Here is a 16,436-nt window from a genome sequence, read left to right on the forward strand (position 1 = left end):
TGGGTCTGCCTCCTCCAAAGGCAGCGCTTGGAGGTTCACCACTTGATCTCTGAAAGGAGTGGTGGGAACTTTGGGCACAAAGCCGGGCCGGGGTCTCAGTGTTATGCTGGATGCAGCCGGCCCGAACTGAAGGCACGATTCGTCGACCGAAAATGCATGAATATCCCCTATCCTCTTAACAGAAGCCAAAGCAAGGAGAGTTAATGTTTTCATAGTAAGAAATTTAACACTCACACTATGCAGAGGCTCAAATGGGGCTTCCTGGAGTGATTTCAGCACCAAGGACAGGTCCCAAGGAGGAATAGAGGGAGGACGCGAAGGATTCAGTCTTCGAGCGCCTCTGAGAAATCTAATGACCAGGTCGTGCTGACCCACTGTTCTACCGTTTACGGGTGAATGGTGAGCTGATATCGCAGCGATATCGACTTTAATAGTGGATGGTGACAGCCTATTCTCCAAACGGCGCTGGAGATATAAAAGCACAACACTAATCGGGCATTCTCGGGGGTTTTCACTTTGGGAAGAACACCAGTCGACAAACAGGTTCCATTTAAGCGCGTAAGCCTGTCTCGTAGACGGCTCTCGCGCTGCAGCAATAGTGTTAGATACCTCTTGCGGTAAATCACTCAAATCCTCCGTGCCCCGTCCAGAGACCACACATGGAGGTTCCACAGGTCGGGAAGCGGGTGCCATAATGTGCCCTCTTGTTGAGAAAGAAGGTCCTTCCTCAGGGGAATCTTCCAAGGAGGGGCTGTCGCGAGGAGAGAGAGTTCTGGAAACCAACTCCTGGTTGTCCAATACGGTGCCACCAACAGCACGCTCTCCTCGTCCTCCCGGATTTTGCATAGGGTTTGCGCAATGAGGCTCACCGGAGGGAACGCGTATTTGCGCATGTTTCGCGGCCAGCTGTGTGCCAATGCATCCACGCCGAGCGAGTCGTCGGCTAGTGAATAGAACAGGCGACAATGGGTCGTCTCTGGGGAAGCAAACAGATCTATCTGCGCTTTGCCGAAACGTCTCCAAATCTGCTGAACCGCAATGGGGTGGAGTCGCCATTCGCCGGGATGCGCAGCCCGAGAGAGCGCATCCGCCTCTACATTGAGCGTGCCCGGGATGTAAATGGCACGAAGAGACCTCAAATTCTTCTGACTCCAAGTGAGGAGATGACGGGCGAGATGCGACAGGTGACGCGAGCGTAAACCGCCTTGACGATTGATGTACCCCACGGTCGCAGTGTTGTCTGTGCGAACTAATACATCTTTGCCCTGTAACTCGTTGCTGAAACGGACGAGCGCAAGATATACAGCCCACATTTCTCGGCAATTTATGTGCCAATGCAGCTGGGGTGCCGTCCAGACCCCCGAAGCCGCAAGCCCATCGTACGTGGCCCCCCACCCTGTGTCCGAAGCATCTGTGCATACTATTGCATGCCTGGAGACCTGTCTCAGAGGCACACCGGCTCGGAGAAACGCACGGTCTGACCACGGAGTGAAAGTGCGACGACACGCAGGTGTAATGATAACACGGTGAATGCCGGGCAGCCACGCTCTCCTCGGGACTCGATCGTGAAGCCAATGCTGAAGCGGTCGCATATGAAGCAGTCCGAGCGGAGTTACAGCTGCGGCTGCTGCCATATGCCCCAGGAGCTTCTGAAATTGTTTCAGCGGGACCGCGCTCTTGCTCTTGAATGTATTCAGGCAAGTCAGAATCGACTGTACACGCGCTTCTGTTAGACGAGCTGTCAAATCGATCGAGTCCAGTTCCATCCCGAGAAAAGAGATTCTCTGCACGGGGCTAAGCTTGCTCTTTTCCCAGTTGACCCGAAGACCCAAACGAGCGAGGTGTTTTAGAGTTAAATCTCTGTGATCGCACAGCGTCTGACGTGTTTGAGCTATTATGAGCCAATCGTCTAAATACGCGAGAATGCGCACACCTTTCTCTCTCAGGGGTTTTAAAGCCCCCTCCACTACTTTGGTGAAAACACGGGGAGACAGAGAGAGCCCGAATGGGAGGACTTTGTACTGGTATGCTCGCCCCTCGAACGCAAAGCGGAGAAACGGCCTGTGCCGGGGGAGAATCGATACGTGGAAGTACGCGTCCTTCAGGTCGATGGATGCGAACCAATCGTTTGGACGAATGCATGGAAATATGCGCTTGGGCGTCAGCATCTTGAACGGCATTCTGTGAAGTGCACGGTTCAGCGAACGCAGGTCCAGGATCGGTCGCAAGCCGCCGCTTTTCTTGGGTACAATAAAGTAAGGGCTGTAAAACCCCGACCTCATCTCGGCTGGAGGGACCGGCTCGATCGCGTCCTTCGCCAGTAGGACAGCGATCTCCGCACGGAGGACGTGCGCATCGGCAGCTCTCACCGCAGTGTAACGAACGCCGGAGAATTTGGGGGGACGCCGGGCAAATTGGATCGCGTAGCCGAGACGAATCGTGCGTAAAAGCCAACGCGACGGGCTGGGAAGCTGTTCCCACGCCCCCAGACACGGTGCGAGAGGGACTAAAGGCACGATCGGTGTACCCGCGGCGGGCGCAACAGAGGTGATCGCCGGTGTGTGCGTATTGGCCGCACCGACAGCAGTGTTGTGCATGATAACACTCACCTGAGTCCGCTGCTGGGTGGGTGAGTAAGGGAGGCTCTGCTGAAGACACCTCACGCCACTCGATGCACCCTCTGGCGAAGGGGGAGGAAGACGATGGGTTATGAGCCCGTGATTGTCTTCTTTCCCCTGAGAAGTCAGAGAGCGCGATGGGGTTATGAGCCCGTGCGTTGCTCTCGTACTCCTCTGATGAGTCGGAGAACGAGGGGGGGTTATGAGCCCGCTCGTGTCTCCGGCGCTCATCTGAAGACCTAGAGATGGAAGTGGAATTCGCTCTTTTTGTGGAATTGTGGGTGCCGACTGAAAAGTCGGCGGAACAGAAAATTGAAACAAAGGATTCCCCAACCGGCCCTCCTCCGGTGGGGGGAGTGGTGCTTTCACCATCTCCAGAAGAGCGATCCCCTCCATCTCTAGGTCGCCCGTCTCAGGGCCGCTTCGATTTTCTTTTTCCACCCTTTGAAGCGGGCTGAGCGGGCGGGGCGGGCTGCTGACGACCGGTTCCTCGCTTCTTAGAAGAGCCCCGGGGAGGAACGGAGGCGGCCGCCGCAGGACGCCCTCGGCGAGGAGCAGGCTGAGGTGCCGACGTGGACGGGGCAGGCGCAGGACGCTTCCGACGTGGCATGATCTGAGGGATGGCCTCAGTCTGCTTCTTGGCCGCGGAGAATTGCTGGGCAAACTCCTCGACCGTCTCGCCGAACAGGCCGGTCTGGGAAACCGGAGCATTCAGGAGCCGGGTCTTATCAGCATCCTTCATGTCCGCCAGACACAGCCAGAGATGGCGTTCCTGGACTACCAGGGTAGACATCGCACGCCCGACGGCGCGTGCGGTGACCTTGGTCGCACGGAGCGCCAGATCCGTAGCCGCACGCAGTTCAGAGAACTCCGCCGAGTCGTGACCTCCCGCGTGCAGGTCCCTCAGAGCCTTAGCCTGGTGGACCTGCAGCAATGCCATGGCATGCAGGGCAGAGGCTGCCTCCCCACAAGCCTTGTAAGCAGCACCGGACAGCGCCGAAGACTGCTTACAGGCCCGTGAGGGGAGAGTAGGCTGGTCCCGCCAGGAGGAAGCGACACCGGCCGGACACAACTGCATCGCGACCGGCCCCTCCACTGACGGGATACCAGTGTACCCCTTGGCATCTCCACCCTCGAGAGAGGTGAGGGGTGAAGGCTGAAACGGTCGGTTCCGGGCGGAAAACGGGGTTTTCCACGACCGCGTCAGCTCTTCATGCACCTCGGGGAAGAAAGGCACCGGGGGCGAGGACTGAGAAGCCCTGGCACCCCCGAAGAACCAATCATCGAGGCGGGACGGTTCAGGTGGGGGAGGTTTAGTCCACTCCAAGCCGACCGCCTCCGCCGCCCGAGCGAGCATGGCTGCCATCTCGGGGTCGAACACAGAAGCCGCAACCTGGCCCGAAGGCGGGAGCGGATCCGGATCGACGTCCGAGGCTGACAACCCCCCTTCCGATGTTACGGTGGACATCGCGTCAGGTGGAGGCTCGACAGAGCGCGAGGACACCGTAGAACACGGGCCGCTCGTCTCCATCGGGACCTCCGCTGGCAACGGATCAGGGCGCTGGGAGCTGCTGGACGAACCAGCAGACCGACCCAGCACCGTTATACGGAGATCATCCTTCGCAAGTCTGGTAGCTGCGCTCTTAGCAGCACCAGACTTGGAAGGCGGGCGCCGTTCCCGGAGAAACGACACCCGTCTCCGCAAATCCGCCATAGTCATGCCCTCACAGATGGAGCATGAACTATCACGCAACGCTGCCTCTGCGTGCTGGAGCCCCAGACACGAAAGACAACGCTGGTGGCCATCCCGGGGGGCGATGAACACACCGCATCCAGAAACCGAACACGGACGGAAATCCATCTTTAAAAAGACGACCCCGACCGTGACACGAATGAGTGGCTGTCTTTAAAAAGACACAAAGCTCAAACGTGCTGCTCTTTTAGGGGAAATCACTCTTTTGTGCGAGCTGGTGAAACACACAGGGAGAGGCAACGCACTCACTCAAACTCAAGTCCTAAATTAAAGAGACAGAGAGAGAGAGAGAAAGGGTGGAGAAAAAACACTGCGAGCCTCCGCTGAGGTGTCTTAGCCCAACCAACTTCAGCAAGCTGAGATCTTATTTTCTTCCCTTCCAGAACAGGATCTACGAAGATCAGATAGAAAGCTTCTCGAGAGCAGATGTCTGCCGGCTTCGAAGCAATAAAAGCTAATTTGGTATTGTGCACCTGCGGCTTATATACGCACCTGGCGGGGCGGCGCCGGCATTATGCAAATACCTGCATGCCAAGTTCATTGGCGTTTTTATAGTTTCTCGAAGTAGATAGGTCACCCGCGGAGCGGTTCCCAATTCGTCGGTCACGACGTGACGTCGTAGTGACCGACTGAAAGGGAACATTTATTATTTTTGATGAGGTATTTGTTCAAGAGTTCAGTTTAGCAACTAGTCAGACCATTAAACAAACAGAGACCGGAAGATAAGTTACGCTCAGACGCGTAATTGCGTCACCGCACGTGCGCCCGAAGAAACAGTCTATAGACGTTTTCACTAGTAACAACATAAACAAGCGGCTGTCGTGGTCCGCACGTAACTTCCGGTAAACGCCGCTAAGAATAAATAAGAACAAAGTTCTTTAAACGTAGTTTATTTATATAACAAGCAAAAAACAACAACACATAGATTACCTAGGAAACCAAAACATTTGTTATTTTCGACGAGTCATTTGTTCAAGAGATCAGTTTAGCAACTAGTCAGACTATTAAAAAAACGAAACTGGAAGTTAAGTTCGGATCCAGACGTGCGTGGGCATGTGCGTCCAATGAAACCGTCTATACAGGAGAAATTATTTTCAACAAAACAATGCTGAATAGAAATGAGCTTCTTTTCATTCTAAATAACAACTTTAAAATTCCCATAAATCTCTAGTGATCAAACATTCAGATTTAAAGCGCATTTAATTTTTTTATTTACTTTTGTTGTAATGTGTGGAGTTCTGCACTGCTTATAAATAATATATATAAATGCCAGAGTTTTTCTTATAATGCAACAGTCAAAATATATCACACTTGTTTAATTGGTCATATTTCCATCAGAAATGTCACCAATTAAACCTGCAAATAAATGATTTACATGAATTACACATCACATTTCTGTGATATATATTGTTGTCTTAAATTCAGATATTACAAATTAGAAGACCACAAATAAAAATATTATGAATTTATTCTGAAAATCATGTTTTGATTGTTATGCCTTTAGACCACTTCCTGAAAATTTCTCATTCCTCCGAAAAGGTGTTCGGAGAAAAAATTAATTTTACGATTACATGGAAGGTGCAGCATGAGCTCTAAGCGCATTACCTTTTCGGCTTGGCTGCATTGCCTGGAGAGCTGCCAAATATGGACTGAAAGACCTAGAGCACCATATCCCCCCTCACCAGCGCCTACTGCATGTGTCACACTCGATTTCAGCATGAATTGACATCTTCCATTACTCTTAGGACGATTTGCAAATTTTCAGTTCCATTGAATCCAGCGTTCTCCAGCTCGTCGGCAATCGCTTGGTTTAGCAATTTCCAGCAATGCCTGGATGTTTGCCCCCCAATTTATTACTCTCGATGTTGGGTTTAAGAAAGAAGAGACAAGTGAAATCTGTATCTGTTTGATGTCTTAAGGTTTCACGATTACAGCCTGGATTATGTAAAGCTTTAAATGTTTAAGAGTTATATAGCGAATAAGAAGTTTGTGACGGTAATCACTCCTATGAATTCTTTTCTCTATCCTTCAGCAGGATATTTAAAGAATCCACTGCCAGGGATCAAATCATTAGTATGATTATGAGGTCGGGTATTATGCGTCTTTTAGATGTTTTGTGGCATAAACGTTCAGCTAAGTCAAATCTGTTTCCTTTGGGTCAGAACTTTCTTTAGAAGATATTTTTTTCATGGGCTTTGAAAAGTTATTTGTGGCACAAAGCCTTAAACGAGAAAATGCTTAGTGTCACAGTTTTAAGATATATGAATGCATATTTCTAAAAATCTACGAAACCTACTTTCATTTACTAAAACCCATCATAATGAAGCACTGCCAACTTATGCACTTAAAAGAAATATAAAACAGTAGGCTGTATGATCTGTTTTAAAGCTGTCTTTTCTTCTAGTCACTCAGTTCTGTATACATGACAACATCGAATGGCTGACGGCATCATAAGAACAAACTAGCCATCAGTGACTGTGACGTCAAAGACTGAAAAGGCCATTTCACGCTTTAATGCACTCTTCTAAAATAAGCAACTAGCTAAACAACTACTGTAACATAATGACATATTTATGTATTGCAAGTTTAGTAATTTTCAGAATAAACAACTATTGTCCATGGCCACTGATAGATAAATAAGCTTGTTAACGGCAGAATGACACCTGCCAACGGGAGCTAACTGGACCGTGCTAACCAGTCAAACCATAACCCTTTAGAAAGAAAACAAATCAATGTCAGCTCTCCATCGGTCTTTGATTTCTCTCTGGTGCCTAACCCAGCACCTCCCATGGGAACCGAAAGAACCTTCTGAGGTGCCAGCTCATCCGTATTCCGCATTGATCACCACGCAAAAAACGACCGCTCGGCCGTCTGTCATTTAAGGCTGGAACAAAAAGTCCTTAAGGTCATCTCTGGCTTTCTGACGTCACTGAGAACAGCCTGAAGGAATATGATTTAATTAGGCTGATTATTTTAAACTTGGAACGCTTCTTCATATAGATAGGCCATTAAGTGTACTGTGTGCTCTACATACACATGTTATAGAGGTTAGTTGTTCACGTTACTGTATGAACACAGTTGGGAGTTATGCAACTTACGTTTAATTTCCAGCATGTAGGGCTTTTTGAGTCATAGCAGGGGTGAAGATTCAGATAGGGAGGCTTAGTGAACTATATTGTACCTTCACATGGGCCAATGTGTCTTGAAGGAATAGTTTACACAAAAAAAGGAAAATTTTGTAATCGTTGCTTCTTTATTTTGTTAAGCACAAAAGGATATATATTTTTAAAAAATCAAACACTATGGAGGTCAATGTATAATCCAACTGTGCTTATTGCTAAAAAAACAATAAGTTAGCCTGTTTGTTGGTCCGTTGGGACGGATTGCTTTCACACTTATGCCAAACCACTCCAGAGTTTGTTTGCAATTGCGCCAAGACCACCCCATTCATGCGGTCTCAGAGCGGTTATTTTGGTGTGGATCTGAGTGCAATTGCCATCTTCACATATGCCTAAACGAATGAACCAAGGGAGAAACACACCAGGTCCGAAACACCCAACGTCTGAAAACACCCTTATTTTGCTAATGATCAAAATGGACATCGTTCAGATAGGTGTGTTTGTTAGAGATGTGTTCAAGGAAACACTTGATGCACAAAACAGTAGCACATTTATACACATAAAAAGGCATAAAACACAGATGTGAAATTGAGTTTAACAAGCTACAAGAAAAAAATCTGCAGCAATGGATATTTATTAACTTGGCCCTCTCTCATTGATAGTGTGGAGTAGCTAAAGGTAAACATTTACTTGGTTGACTAAAGCAAAAGTCATTAGGACTGATTCACAAGGTTTGTTTGACGAAGCTTTGTTTGTCTCACACAATGAACTATTTCAAACATGCGTGTTGTGAGGTTATGTATGGCAATTAGAGACCAGTCATTGTTAGGTAGTTAAACAAAGGAGAGTATCAAAAGCTATAGTTTAAAGAGCTTTATAAATTAAGAGTTCAAATGCAAAACCCTCCAAGGGTCAGATCAAACAGAACGCGTTTATGGCAGTGCCAGGTGGCTTTTTTAAAATTATTTTCTATTGGCAATGAGCATTTTGTGTGCTGTTTATCCACGCCGAATGGCTTACGTACCTTGCCTATCTGAAGCAGTGCCCTGACCAGAAAAGCATCAGAAGTCGTTTGTTTTTTCCATTGTGAGGGGAGAGGCAGGCTTTCCATTGTGGTAACAGAAGTTTACAGTTGCTTGGAACAACCGGAGATTGCATTCGCTCACTCCTGCATGTTTCACCTCACCCTCGATCAAGGTCATAGAAAGTGCCCTCTTTTTAAAGTTTTTGCTAATATTTAACAGCAAAAGAGTGCTCACAATTCAATGTTTGATTGACAGGACAAATATTGTCCTGCCTTGGTGGTTGCTGCAATGTAAAAAACATTCTTTTCTAAAGTCAAATAAATAAAGGCAGTGCTTTTTAACCGTTAAAAACATGTTCTAAGTGCATCTGACATGTTTTCTTGTAAATAAGCAGTTTTCATCAGTGTCCGGTTGCATAAAGCTCCTTAAGTGTAATTTTTCCTTAAGTTCGCCCTTGTGTTTTCCTTAAACTTATGGGTGTTGCACAAAAAGCTGTTTTTCACTTAAGTAATCCCTTAAATGGCGTTAATTCTTAAACCCCTTAACGGTTATTTCCCCAAGTTTAACTTAAGATTTGGAAAACGTAACCTAAGTGTAACATGGACAAAAATCAGACGAGATGGCCGAGTTTATAGAACCAGCGGAAGATCATTTTGTACCAAGGCAAATTATAAGGGATAGGAGGACCATATTGGCGATACAAAAATTGTTATCAGAATACAGATTTGATCGATGTGCCATATTTTACATCGCTTACAAACTTGAGGACTTTTTAACCATGTTATGCAGTGCAATCAATTACCTATAGTGTTACAATTATTATTTCATTGTTAATGTATAAATCGTACATCAGGAGAGTGATTAATAACTCAGCCGGCGGTGGTCCTTCACCTGTTCATCAGTTTTGTTATTGTTAGCGCTTTGTGACTTTATTAAGACTCCATCTTAAAAACAAGTCATTTTTGCCACAACAGAGATGTTTTCATATTTTTTAAAACTTCTATGACCGTCGTCTTTACACCGATATTCCGCGCACTGATTTTTTTCCATTATTTCCTTCCATTGTTCCTGTTTTCTTGCCGAAGTTACATTTGGATTTTGTTCGCTTTTTAAAATTGCTTTTCTTTTCCCATTTTCTTCTAGAAGTATACATTTCTCATCCTCCGTCCAGTTTGACTTTCTCTTTTCCTTATCCGTTTTGCCTCTGTTGTGTGACTGGGTTAAGTAGTTTTTCAATGGAAACAGTAAACGTTTATAACTTGAAACCATGATCGCTGCTGTGAAACACTTAACAGTTTCCCTTACCTAATAGAACCTTTTAAGGGATTTTATGCAACACCTTTAAGTTAAGGGGAAATCGCCCCTTAAGGATCATACGGTGCTTAAGGTGCTTTACGCAACTGGGCACTGGCTCTTACACTCTAAAAAACGTTGGGTTGTTTTTTCAACCCAACTGCTGGGTTGAGCCAGTTGGGTTATTTTGTTGGGTTGTTTTATCAGTGTTGGGTAGTTTTTGTGTAACCCAACTTGTTGGGTTATATGTTGGGTAATTTTGAAGCAGAGCCAACTTAATAGATAGCTGTTTCTCAATATTACTTTCTCTAGTCCACAAAATGTATTTTAAACATAAGTTCAGGCGAGAATATATATGTATAATGTTCAAATTTGCAGTCGGTTTGTAAAGTGAACGCCAATTTTAAAGTTTAATTTCAAAAAGTCGGAATGTTACCGGCGCGACCACCGGGTGTCAGTGTTGTTCTTCCCCAGAGAGAACTTCTCCCTTCCCCCACACAGACACGTCAGACTCCTCCTGCCACAGCACGCTACCTGACGCGGGAATTTAACATCACCTCAGGAATCATACACGGTTTTTCATCGACTTATCTTTGATTTATTTGAAGGAAAAGGTTTGTGTCATTGTTTTTAATCATTTAAACTATTTCTGAATGCAAAAGTATGCAAAATGATGGTTTACAAGACATAACTCTTATTGAAAGTTTTATTAGCGTCCGTTGGCTAGTCTGTAATGCTCAGTAAATCTATATGCTTGCTTTTAAATGATTTAAATATTTCGTTTGATCAAACGTTTTATGAAATATGTCTAAAATGGCTTGTTTTAATAATTTTAGAAACGTTAGAATGTAGCTAACGTATTCTAATGGTTTAGAAATTCAGTTTAAAACAGATAACGTTAATATGAGGAAGAAACGTGTACGTTTTAAATAAATAATCGTTTGTTGTAAAAGTTGAAATCAAACTGATGCTTTTAATATCATGTTTAGATCATGAAACTTTAGCCTTGAGTTCACAGACAGGGTGTGAACTCTCATTTGCTCTGTAAGTTACAGACATTTTTATCTTTTTCAAATGTTTTTGATGATGCCCACTTAAATCACAGTTTTGGCTCTTTTCCTCAGACCCTGATGGATAAAAGATGGATATTTTTTTCCTGGAGAAGCTAAAACAATGTCACTTTGAGGTTCTGAAACCAGCTTTTACAAAGTTATTTACAGGTAACATGAAAATGCACTTGTTTTTTATTATTTAAAGTGATATGTTTATAATACAATGAGACATATCAAAGCATTTCTTTATTAAGAATCCCTGCTTATTTTGCTGTGAGTATGTCATTTTCAAAAGTGGTATGTAAGGCTGCACGATTAAAGGAATAGTTCACCCAAAAGTTATATTAAACTCATGATTTACTCACCCCCAAGCCATTCGAGATGCATATGTCCATAATTTTTTAGACAAACACATTTTGAGATATTTTAGAAAATGTCTTAGATCTTTCAGTTAATCAAATGTAATGTTACAGGGTCCACTCCTTCACGTCCAAAAAATGTGCATCCATCCTTCACAAAAGAAATCCAAATGGCTCCACGATGATAAACAAAGGTCTTCTGAGGGTAATCCGTGCCGTTTTTTTGTAGAAATATCTATATTTAAACTTTATAAACAAAAATAACTAGCTTCCAGTAATACCGCCATCTTAGACTCCTCTGTATTCAAGACAGCTCTCATCTTAAATGCGGACACGACCAAGATGGCGCCATTAGCAGAAGCTAGTTATTTTTGTTATAATTCTACAACAACACTGCACGGATTACCCTCAGAAGACCTTTGTTTATTATCGTGGAGCCATATGGATTTATTTTGTGAAGGATGGATGCAAATATTTTTGGACTTGAAGGAGTGGATCCCATAACTTTACATTTGATTAACTGAAAGATCTAAAACATTTTCTAAAATAACTGAAAATGTGTTAGTCTGGAAAATGATGGACGTATGCATCTTGGATGGCTTGGAGGTGAGTAATCATGGGTTTAATATAATTTTTGTCCCAACTATCTCTTTAATTGTATACAATTGTCAAGCCCATCTCATCGGTATCTGTGTTATTCCCTGACCATGCCGAAAAGCTATTTGAAACTTGGGCACTGCATTTTACAGACAGAATCCTGCAACTTCCCAGCCAAGACCCAGGAGCATCAACAAATCACCTACAGGTACACTTGGGAATACAATTGTTGTTTGCTGAGTATTATGACAGTAAAGTTACTAATTTAACCTAAACATTTTTCTCTACAGAACCCCATGATGATATTCCAACTCCTGTCTACAAAAGTGGGAAGAAAATCTTAAGTTTATGTAAGTAATGGAAGTATTGCACACTGCTTTGCAAGCAACCTAAAACATTTAATATTTTGTTTGTGAACTAGCAAGAAGACATGTTTACAAGTAGGAATAGAGTCAAAACTCGGCCAAGAAAAATTTTCTTTTACTCGCAACTCTAAAACATTAACTTTAGGGACAAACGTTAAAGGAATAGTCTACTCATTTTCAATATTAAAATATGTTATTACCTTAACTAAGAATTGTTGATACATCCCTCTATCATCTGTGTGCGTGCACGTAAGCGCTGGAGCGCGCTGCAGCGCTTCGATAGCATTTAGCTTAGCCCCATTCATTTAATGGTACCACTCAGAGATAAAGTTAGAAGTGACCAAACACATCAACGTTTTTCCTATTTAAGATGAGTAGTTATACGAGCAAGTTTGGTGGTACAAAATAAAACGTAGCGCTTTTCTAAGCGGATTTAATAGAGGAACTATATTGTATGGCGGAACAGCACTTTTGGGAGTACTTCGACTCGGCGCAGTAACACCCTCCCTCTCCCATTATGAGAGGGAGAAGGGGAGCGGACTTTTCAGGCGAGTCGAAGTACTCCCAAAAGTGCTATTACGCCATAAAATATAGTTCCTCTTTTAAATCCGCTTAGATTTATTTTGTACCACCAAACTTGCTCGTATAGCTACTCATCTTAAAAAGGAAAAACGTTGATGTGTTTGGTCACTTCTAACTTTATCTCTGAGTGGTACCATTGAATGAATGGGGCTAAGCTAAATGCCATCGAAGTGTCGCAGCGCGCTCCAGCGCTTATGTGCATGCACACAGATGATAGAGGGATGTATCAACTTTTCTTAGTTAAGGTAATAACATAGTTTCATATTGAAAATGAGTAGACTATTCCTTTAATGTCCAGCCCTGTATTCATTACATAATATATGCTAATAAAGTGTTGGCTATATTAAGTAATAAGGGCAAGTATGCAGGTTGTTGCAAAATCTAAAAAATCGGGCTTACTGCCAGGTAAAGTGACGTGGCAGAATCTGAAATTACTGTGAATCTGAGTTATTGTCATGAACAAAGAGTATATTGTAAGGTTATTGAAATAAAAAAGAAATTTATACATTTCATTACAATTAAACTAGACACTACATTTGTGTTTATGAAATATGAATTGTTTGGTTTTGTATAATAATGCTGCATCATGCATTTAGAGTCTTTGCCTGCATTCTAACAAGTGTTTGTCTGTTTTCAACAGGAATTGGGACCAACATGGTTGCATTCTTCTGAGAGGCTGAGGTGACAAAACCATTCCCATTTGTCCTTGGATTGGAAGATGACGATCTCTGCCATCAAGCCTTCGTTGTTTTTGACAGACAGTCACTCCAGCAATACACCCTCCTTGGTGATGTTGACATGTTTTAAACTTTTTTTAATCTTTTGGACATTAATTTTACCAAGCAGTGCACATCAGTGTGGGTGTTTTTGAAGACTGTTGTTTACAAACTCCCAAGAACGGAATCCCTTTCTATAAGAAGTCTGTGTAGTTATTTGTCATGCTAAGGTGATTTTTCATGTTGATCATATATTGACTATTTGTGCAACTTAGTGTTGATCTTATGTGTTACATTAACCATTTCTTATTACACGGTTCTCTAAAATGCTAGTTTCTGATTGGCCAGTCGTGACATTCTACTACTGCTCAAAACTAAAAACTCCAATGCTGCAAATCATTTTGACAGGTACAGTTTTATATTACACAAAAATTAAATATCAATTTCTATTAATAACATATCCGACATTACATTTACATTTACAAATGATTAAACCAATGTGTTTGTGACATTTGTCCTGAAGAAACTGTTGGGGCTTTTTTCTGTGATGACATGCTGCCAATACATTATCCCTTACTTGTACAACTTTTTACTTGATCTAATTGTAATGTTAACCGGGTATCTGTCATTTTAGATTGTGAGATATAATACTAATATTTTTTTTTTATTAGAAAGTTGATTGTTTGTGTAGGGCTATGTACTCTTTTATTGTTCATGTGCAATAAATATGCTTTTTCAATTAAATCTATGCTTTGTTATTTATAGACACCACAATGAAAGGTATGAAAGCAATTTAAACCACAAAATTTCAGCTTTAAACACATTAACCAAACGTTGGGTTGTTTCAACCCAACAAAAAGTTATTTCTACCCAACAGATGGGTTAAAAAATCAACCCAATTGGTTGGGTTGATTGTACAACCCAACTTGTTGGGTTAAAATAACCCAGTGTTGGGTTGGTCCATATTTAACCCAATGTTGGGTTGCAAAACAACCCAAGTTGGGTTAATTTTAACCCAACGTTTTTTAGAGTGTATGTTTAGGTTCAGTGATTTCACTTTAACTCTTTCACCGCTAGCGTTTTTTTTAAAAGTTGCCAGACAGTTTTCATGATTTTCACCAAAGTTTAATGCCTTTCAGAAAATGTTCTTCTTTAAATAAACATACAATATACCAAATAAAAAAAGAACAGACCCTCTGTTTTCTCTTAATTGACGAGATATCTCGTCAATGGCCGGGAAAGAGTTAATGGCAATGAAAAGGTAATTAGTCAGTGAAGTAAATGCCTTATTTTTGCAAGTGTCACTTTAGTTATTTCATTGATATTAAAAAAAACTAAATGACTGTCTTTCTCTGCAAAACCCTCTAAGTGCATGCAAGCTTTTTTTGGCAAAAACCTTCACTTCTAAAAAAAACAGTAAACCACACATTAGGGGGCGCTGTGATCCATGTCACTACCACATTGTGCTTTTTATTCAGGTCCAGTCAAAGCACTCACAAGGTTACATTTGAATGTGATCCATGGTTGTTTCGCGTGCCAGCATTCATTCAATTATTTTTTTCAGTGCACTAGATAAGGACTTTGGTGAAAAATCAATGTAGCATTTAACGGATTCTGTCAACATGCTGGTATTTCTGAATGGCTTGAGGTAGGGATTAAGCGGATTTGAAGCAAAGGTATTTGATGAACATATAACATTTTTTGGCGGAGGTGGCATTTGCATGACCTCCTCAAATTCTAGCTAGCCCATTGTATTTTACTTAATGCTACTAGAAAACTGTATTGTTTTGATTACTCAACAAGGGTCTAATTGTTTGTTTTTTGTTTGATCTGTTTTGTTTGCATCTACAGAGGTGTTTATTGAATCTGAATTGGTTTGCAGACCATGTTGGCCATTATTTTTTTCCATCAAAAGCAGAAAAGGAGGCTAAACCTCTGAGGAAAGAAGGTCTCTGTGTTCCTGGAGATGAAATTGAACATAAGTCTTCAGGGACCGCTTAAAAGTCTCTCTCTTCACTGTTTGTGAAGTTGACATTACTCAAAAAGCTAACTTGAGCTGGCGTTTACTTTTCATTGTTTGTTTTCCTAGCCCTCATACATAAAACATACGATTTGAAGTTGTCACAACGGGAGACCACAGCATCAAATTCCCTTCATATAACTTATATTTATTGACAGACAAAATCGTTCTTGACTTTGAGTCTTCAATGATCAGGGGAATTAAATTCAAGTTTAAAAGCACCTCTTGTGTTTTTATCAGTCCAACCTTTCATGTTTTGACATGACTTATCTTCGCAGACTTCATAAGCAGCATAAAGTCCAATATTTTTGAGTGGTCCAGGAAGTTATCAGATACTTTTTTCATTTTAAAGTGACAGTAAATACGGGGGAAATTTGAGTCTCGGCAAGTGAGCGTACGACATCACACAGCTCACCGGACGCAAACGATTTCTGTCAACACAATTCAAACCAGACAGTTCCAGTCACTGAATTGTCAAATGAGAAATGCATATGTTATTTCCATGTTAACTTCAAACTTATCGAGGTAAAACCAATAAATAAATACTGTATGATTAAAGTGTGTGGCCCATAAGCTCAATGCAGGGAAGTGAGTGTATGTGTGTGTGTGATTCTGGTGAGGCTCTGTGAAGTGACTGTTTAATTAGGCTGGCTAATGGGCTGAATAATTATGTTACTTTTTTTGCCATCTGGACCAGGAGCTCCCAGAAACCCTCACTCTCGTAGTGCTGAACTAAGCAGTCAGGTGAGGGAATAACAAACCTTTGCTAGATTCCCCTATGGACACTTTGGGATTAGAACAATCACATCATCTTTTCCTTCTTGGGGTTCTCAAATCAACAGTTTTTTAACAGTTTTAACATCTGTGAAATGCACAAACTTTGCAACTTTCACTATAAGTAAGAGGCCATTTAGCAGATGCTTTCATCCAGAGTTAC

At 42.8% G+C, this 16,436-nt stretch overlaps 1 long non-coding RNA gene across 2 annotated transcripts; it reads left to right on the forward strand.

Moving 5' to 3' along the window:
• The first annotated feature begins 9,944 nt into the window (after positions 1–9,944).
• Positions 9,945–14,356, forward strand: LOC135749381 (uncharacterized). 2 transcript variants are annotated; one of them, XR_010532366.2, is made up of 6 exons: positions 9,945–10,422; positions 10,798–10,852; positions 10,933–11,028; positions 11,969–12,024; positions 12,107–12,166; positions 13,404–14,356. It is a non-coding gene; the product is annotated as an uncharacterized lncRNA (long non-coding RNA). The 2 variants fall into 2 exon arrangements; XR_010532365.2 differs by having other exon boundaries at positions 9,945–10,852.
• The last annotated feature ends 2,080 nt before the right edge of the window (positions 14,357–16,436 follow it).

The sequence above is a fragment of the Paramisgurnus dabryanus genome, chromosome 16 (assembly GCF_030506205.2).
Source record: "Paramisgurnus dabryanus chromosome 16, PD_genome_1.1, whole genome shotgun sequence".
Lineage (NCBI taxonomy): Eukaryota > Metazoa > Chordata > Actinopteri > Cypriniformes > Cobitidae > Paramisgurnus > Paramisgurnus dabryanus.